The 7,879-nt window shown below is 36.6% G+C and overlaps 1 pseudogene; it reads left to right on the top strand.

Moving 5' to 3' along the window:
• The first annotated feature begins 989 nt into the window (after window positions 1–989).
• The window catches only part of LOC149234120 (uncharacterized), a 32,010-nt pseudogene continuing 25,120 nt past the window's right edge, over window positions 990–7,879 (top strand).

The following is a 7,879-nucleotide window of genomic DNA, read 5'->3' as shown; positions in this document are numbered from 1 at the left end:
TTTATGATCTGAAACTTAGACATGAGATTTGAATGGGATATGGAGAAATGAGTTTACACAAGAAATGTGGCTTCTTTTCACTGAAGAAAGTCAAAGCTTGACTTGGTATTTTACAAAAATGAAGTAATAACAGGACTGGTTGGGCAGATCGCAAGGTCCTCAAGGGGATGTTAGTAAGTGATTTGGGGATTTAGAAGAAAGGGGAATTAGACATGCCTCACTTGAGATCTTCCAAAGGGGAATTGCCTTATACCTGTGATTTGAATAGTTATAGCATTAAAAAGCATGAAATGGATCACCTAGCTTGATTTTGCAACCACAAAACTACTTACCCAACCTACTTACCTAACATTTTTTCTTCTTTTTGAAAGGGTGCACTTGGACTTGCAGACCCTGATTATCATTTTTTCTTTTTGCTGTCCTCCTATCTAAATCTACACTTATTTCTTCTAAGGGCCCAGATTAAGCAGTTGGGATCCTTTGTTTCTCTACCTATCTACAAATCTGCCAAGATTAAACTGTTTGGACAGATTTTCATTCTCTCCATTCTAGAACAAGAAATTGAAACCTAGGGAAGCCAGGATTAAGCTGTTTGGCCTTCCCTTAATAGAAAATTCTTCAAAAAGGAATAACTCATCAAAATTGGAATACGACAGTGGCATTTAGACTGGCACACTTTCATGGCCTCTTCTTTGGCCTCTTTTGGAAATATGGAGCATTGCAGCATGCAAAGTATGACATATTTGGCACTTTCAACTATCAATCATGAAAGATGAACACCTATTGCAACAGGAGGCTAACATAATATATTTGTGCAGATTCGATACAATTCTGAAAAATTGTTTCAAGAGCTCTCTGAAGATGAATGAGACAATTTCAGATTTGATGTGAAGATGAACTAAACAATTTGAAATTTGATGTTAAGATTATCGAGTGGAAAAGCTACATCAGAAATATTCATATTCCCTGACTTTGTGAATATATCTTAAATGGGTGAATATGTATCTGTGGATCACAATGGTTGCAATGGCCATGAAGACATCAATTTTCACTTCATTGGGTTCACTAATTCTGGGAGAGTGATGGGGGATGTTGGAGTAGAAAGTTGTCCAAATATAAATGGAGGTCGTGCCAATGTGAACGTTGAACTCATTTCCACCAGCAATGATGTCATTAATACTGTGTTTATGTCGCAGAGAGGTAGTTACACATTTACAAATATTACTCCAAGGAAATATAGGTTGGTTGCTTCCCATCATGAATACATAAACTTCATCAATCCTCGAGCAATATACAAATATCAGGTCATATCAAATCCCACTACATTTGTTTTCAAAAAGGAAAGGCCATGCTATTTTTCTCTCTTTGCCTTCATTTGATACACATAATAAGTTTGGATATTCCTTAAGGATGCATGTCCAGAGGACACAGTAGCCCTCCATGAAATCAAACGTGAAGAAGTGGAAAGAGAGGGCTCTGTGAGCCAATTGTTAAACATAGGAAGAAGATATAAGGTCATACCTAATGTCGATCCTAGATAGGATGGCACTACGCATGAGGTACAATGATTGAGTTTTATAGAGTATATTTTCTATAATATTCTCTTTTGAATATGTGATTGTCATGTTCTCTCAACAATTTTCCAAAGAGGCTCTCCAGAGATGGAGTTGGGCTTTGGAAATCTGATAGTAGATGACATCTTTTATGTCCCAAGTTGTGATATGGATGGCTTAGTTTTTTCTCAGTGTAACCCTATTTTAGGTTTTCATGTATACCTTTATTCAGATGATGTCCATGAGGTGAAGTGCCCTCAAAGAAGCTCCTTGGCCAAATCAAGTGCTTTGTCATGCAATATCTGATGCATATGGGAAATTTGCTTTTAATTTTATTCCATGTGGAAAATAAAGGTTGTTTCCATTCTACAAAGGTGAGAATACAATATTTGATGTTTCACTTCCATCTATAGAGGTTCTTGTTGAGCACAATCATGTTAATATATCTCAGCCATTTCAAGTCACAGGTTTCTCAGCTGGAGGACTTGTGGTGACTTCTGAAGGAGTCCATTTTGAAGGTGTTAAGATATTAGTTGATGGATGAGAAAGAGATACAACATATGTCTAGGGATATTACAAACTTGATCATGCAACATCAACATGCTGCACAATCAAGGCTGAGAAGGATCACTTTGAGTTTAGTAGTTTGGAGAATTTCATGGTTGTACCAAACATGGCTTCAATCCCAACGATAGAGAAAGACATTATAATATTTGTGGTTCCCTAAAATTAGTGACAAATGGCTATTATGGCAAGCGTCAAGTTGGCTTGACACATGGGCCAGACAATGTTAAGCCTCAACTAAAGAGGATTGATGATATGGGAAACTTCTACTTTGAGGTTCAACCATGTTAATATCGAATATCCCCATTGACCACAACAATAGAACGTGATTCTGGTCTTCAATTTTCACCATCACATATTGATGTGATAATAACTAGACCAATGTTTGGCATTGAATTTATAAAGGCCCTTGTTGATATCCATGGATCGGTGATATGCAAGGAAGGATGTGACTCCTCGGTTTCTATATCACTTACTTCTCTGGTTGTTGAACTTTGGGTTCAGAGAAGCTTAACTCTTTAAGTTTAACAAATGAGAGTAGTGACTTCATATTTGAGAAAGTCCTACCTGGTGCATTGCGTCTTGAGGTAAAACATGGACCTCCACCTGATTTGTTATATTGGGATGATCACTAGTGTTGGGAGAGAAAGGTTATTGATGTCAATGTTGGTGTTTCTTATCATTCAGAGATAATGTTTATCCAAAAAGGCTATTGGTTGCGTATTATGTCTACTCATCCTTTGGCTTCTTACATCGTACAACCAAACAAAGAACCAATGAATTTGATGATTGAGAAAGGATGGTAGCAAATCTGCTTAGAAGCTTCTCGTGTGCACATGCTTCATTTCTTGAACTCGTACATTTTCTTTGGAATGTCTTCATTAGAATTCAATGTATTGAACCATAAGCCTATATATTTTACTGGTGAAAAATATATACTGAGTGGTGAAATACATGTTGATTCAAGTTCTTATCCCAAAGAAAATGAGTTGTGATGCAAGGTTACCCTCGCACATACCCACAGTATGTATAAATATGCATAAACAAAACCGTACCAAGTATTTGACTCACAAAGGAATCAAATCTTCAACTATACTTAGTTAAGGCCCCTTATTCATAGTTCCTTTTATATCGGAACCAATCACCTCGCCTAAACCTCCTATCAGGTCTTGGAACCACCTCACAACCTTTATAGAACCCTTAATCACATATATATAACCTTCCCTCTTTAAACCTTGGTTAATATATATGTTTATCGCATAAAATGCTCTATCGGCGCTATTTTCTTCCAAAACCCTTTACAAAGGAAAACATATGCAACCCATACCTTTTTCTGCCTTTCGTACGGACTCTGCACACTTCTCGAAGATGTACCTCTATCGCAATTGCTATCGGCTCTTCCACGGGTCATACATACACATTTTAGAATACAAAGGAATAAAGGAAAATCCCACTCTGGAACAATAGCCAGACTTCAAATATTATCAGCCGCACCTATAATGATCATCGGGTCTGCCTCTTGGTCTATTACAAGTCCGCTGTTCCGACTGCCGACCTTCGATTCGTCTGATCGCCGATTAGTGCTTATTGCTATCGGCGTATCGCCCTTCGTTATAACACTGTAGCCACTCTTTGACCTCTTCGACATGCGATCACCGATATCATCTGGACCGTCGATCTGGATTCTCAATCTGATGGTCCACGATGCATCGCATTATCGCAATTGCAATTCTCGATGGTCAGGGTCCGATAACACCCAAAGGGTTTCGCCGATGCGATATGATCTGGATCGTTGATCTCACAGATCTAATGACTACTGAGCGTTGATGCTTTACTCCTTGCCATCTCTTTACTTGTGTTTTTTCAGCATTTTCTTCAATATTCTCAGTGGTTTCAGGTTTCTTCAATGTTTCGCTTTCCGCCTTCGATGCTATTCTGTTTTAAAACACAACTTTTGACACCCAACTTCTATCTATACAAAGAGGATAGCTCTATATAACATTCGCTCATGCATCAGTGGATCACCATTGATCCCTAAGTGATCAAAGGTTGATCAATACACGTATAAACATAATTTAAATGTTTAAGGCACAACATGATTAGAAAACACATAAAGACACAATCCCTCTATCTTTCTCGCCTCTCTGTGTTTGCTGAATTCCACACAGATGCATACATTAAACAAAATCACTAATTCAAATAGAAGTCATCATTGCATGTTAAATCACACCATCCACACTCAGAATTAACTCTCTATATACACATAAATACATATCTAAGCCTCTCCGACTCTCTCTGGTCTGTTTCTTTTAATTGGAGCCTTTGGTTTTTTTCTCCTCTGCCCGTAGGATTACAGTTCCATCTTCAATACTCTCCAATCCTCTATTCCCCCTCAGAAAAGACATGAACATACATATATGCTCTGTCTAATGGTTTTCCTTCCACAAATGAAGGAATTCACTATATTTGAAGAATTAAATCCTACCCTAACTAATCATTCCAACTGCTTGGCTTGATCTCCATGCAGGGAGGATCATTTGCCAATTATTCCCAATTCTGTTCAGAATTAGGCAACCATTAACTACTTACATTTATTTGAAATTAATACAAATTAAACAACCAATTCTTCTTCCAAACTTTCATTAGCCACAACATGTGACCACACCATCACGTTGCTAGCTAGGTCTAGATGCTCCTGCATTAGACTCCCAAGGTTAAAAATAATCATGATCTCCTGGTCATGTGCTTCTAATCTGTGTCCTCCTGGATCACATACTTGGTTTGGTAGTCTGTCCTTGGTTACTGCTGTTGTTGTTTGTTGTTATCTATGTCTCCATATTTTATGCTGCAATGCCCCATTAGCTATGCTCTCACTGTCTACTGCTATCTTTTCCATATATCTTACTACTTTCTACTCACCATCACTAGACTTCTCCACCTTAATTAGCAGTTTACCATTACCTTCACCTGTTCCATTCTTTCCAGCCAATCTTCCTTCCTTCTTTTGTCCTTTATATATTTTATTAGAATGTTGTTATATGAGTTCCCACAACTCATCAATTTCTTTGTTCACTTCACTTCTCAGATGATGAGTACTATCCTCCTGCAACTAGATATGTTCTTGTATAAGAACATCATAACCCCTGTGCCAATACCTTCTCTATTGATCCCCTGCAACAATTCTAGTTTCTTCTTCTAGTTTCTCATTCATGGCTTCATTATTTCTTACTTCAATTCCTAGTATACCTGCAACTCCACAATTTTTCTGAAAACTAAGAATTCTTTCTACTTGCTTAGGTACTTGGAATACCTCTTCTTCTAGTAACTTAATTTCTGCACCCTTAAGGATCATGGCATCATGATTTTCTGAAATGTCATATTTAGCCTCTTCTTCATCAATAGCTCTTTGTGGTACAATAGTAATCTTGCTACTATCATCTCTTGAACCCATCTCTAGTCCAACAATTCCATACCGCAGATTCAACATCATTCCATCTTTCTGAGACATTCTGATCTCACCCTTCATTAATTTGATCTTATCTTTAGAATCGGCTCCTTGGTTCAAATTGACTTCACATTATCTTGTTCTTGCATATAAATATTCATTAGATTCAAGCAATTCATTAAACACAAATACTTTACCTTGCTTCCTCATTATTCCAACAATTCTGACAACTTCTTTTCCATATTTATCATCCATGACAACTTCTTCATTCTTATTCAGTTCTGGTTGTAAAATCTAATCACTTATTCCTTGGTTTCCTTGCCTCCTCTTCAAAAGAGTTGACTCATGCCACAAATCTTCCATCTCATTTGGAATTTCTCCCAAAAGCTTTACATAATCTTCATTATTTGCAACATCTATCTTTAGTCCTTATTTACTCTAGTTTTCTTCAAGGTCAATAATCTTCAATAACTATTTAATATCTACAAATTCTTCTATATCAACCTTCAGTAGCTATTCCCCTTTGGATTCATTCCTCAATAGTTGTTCAATATCTGCATAATTCACTACAACTATGTTTAACAACTACTCTTTCCTCTGCATCACAAGATTATGTGAATTCCCTTCTTCTAACTTCTGAAAAATCATATCTTTGCTTTTCCTTTCTCTTGTGACTACCTTAAACAATTTCTTACTTCAGTGTATCTTGCATTTACACACAAAATATTAGTTTTAAAACTATGAGACACCAAGGTCTTCATAAGATTCTATAATTGGTTTGTATTAGCATCATCAGTTTTCTTGAGAAAAACTCTTTGTTCTATGTTCATATGAATGGATCTCTTCCTTTCCAAACATTCCTTTGATCTCAATAATTCCTTTGTCATCCTCTTTTTGACTTATCCTTTGGATGTCATCTAACTGGACATCTTCCTTCACTTGACTATAACTTTTCTCCTTATTCTGCATATGACTATGAGTAGTCATCCCTTCACCTGTTAATATAAAAGTTTCCAACAACTGCTTGTTTTCCCTCAAGTTTACATAACCTGCAAACACACAACAACTTTCAGTTTTCAAAATACAATACCTTTCATCTTCTTCTGATGCTTCAAGCACCAATCCTCCATCATAGATTTTCTAGATTTCAACAGATTCTTCTTGTTGTGACTCCATTTCTCTGAGTCTCTCCTTCTCTAATACATTAATATGAATTTGTTCAAGTTCCCTGAACTTGTTTATCAGCTTACCATTCCACCTCTGTTGCAATAGCTTCGACTTAACCCTTTTCTTCGGTCTCCATCTGTATCTTTGGTCTTCACTTGTCATTCTTTGCACTGCCTGAATAATCTCTTGTTCTTCATTCTGCTACCATTTTCTATACTCCTGTAATCTAATGCCTTCCTCAAATTCATCCTCATGTTGTTGATCATATCTTTTAAATTCCTAGTTTCTTTCATCTTCATCTTGTTGGATTAATACTTCTGTCTCCTTCATGTCTCTGAGGACACAACTTCCTTATTGTTCCTGATCTTTCATCTCACCTTCAAATAACCTCTACTCAATTTCTCTGATTTCAACATCATATTTATTAATGTTGTCTTCCATATTTGCAGTCACATCATTAACTGAAGAGTCTAAAAATTTACTTAATTCTATAAACGTTAGAGACGGTTCATCCTTATCATGCATAGTAACCAAAATCTCCTCTTTATCAGGTTCTGAAAGCTTCATTTCTCCTTCAGGTTCCTTGAGCAATCTTTCCAAGAATTATAATTCTGTGTGAAATCTCTCCAACAGTTCATCACAACTTCCATCCTTAGCTTCATTCATTTCCTGGGTATCCTCCCGAGTTATCCTATTTTCTGCACTATCACATTGCAAAGTTCTTTCATCAACTTCATTAAACAAATTCATTTGTTTACCTCCTTGTATTACCACTATGGAATTTTCATTAGACTTTTGGTCTATATCAACCTCATATGACTGTTTCACACCAAACAAAATTTCATCTATGAACTCTTTCTGTTGTAATAAATCAACACCTTCTTCATCTAGAAGGCATTCTCCATCATACTTCACCTCAAGAGCTTCATTCTTGTTTGTGATAGTTTTACTAGACTATCCATCATCCTCTGCATATCCTGCAAACATACACAAACTATGAGAATTAAAATCACAAGGCTTCATTGCCTCATCTGCTTCCATTGTCGTCATATCTTCGAATTGTTCTGAACTATGCCAATAGTCCATGAGATCTTCAGCTGATCTCTCATTATCCTCTTCACCCAACATTTCACCCTATTCTGGTCTACAA

Source organism: Pinus tabuliformis, chromosome 8 (genome assembly GCF_031772625.1).
Source record: "Pinus tabuliformis cultivar Carrire ecotype Pingquan chromosome 8, CPIR1, whole genome shotgun sequence".
NCBI classification, from domain to species: domain Eukaryota; kingdom Viridiplantae; phylum Streptophyta; class Pinopsida; order Pinales; family Pinaceae; genus Pinus; species Pinus tabuliformis.
The sequence above is the reverse complement of the archived record's forward strand: the minus strand, read 5'-3'. Positions and strand labels throughout refer to the sequence as shown.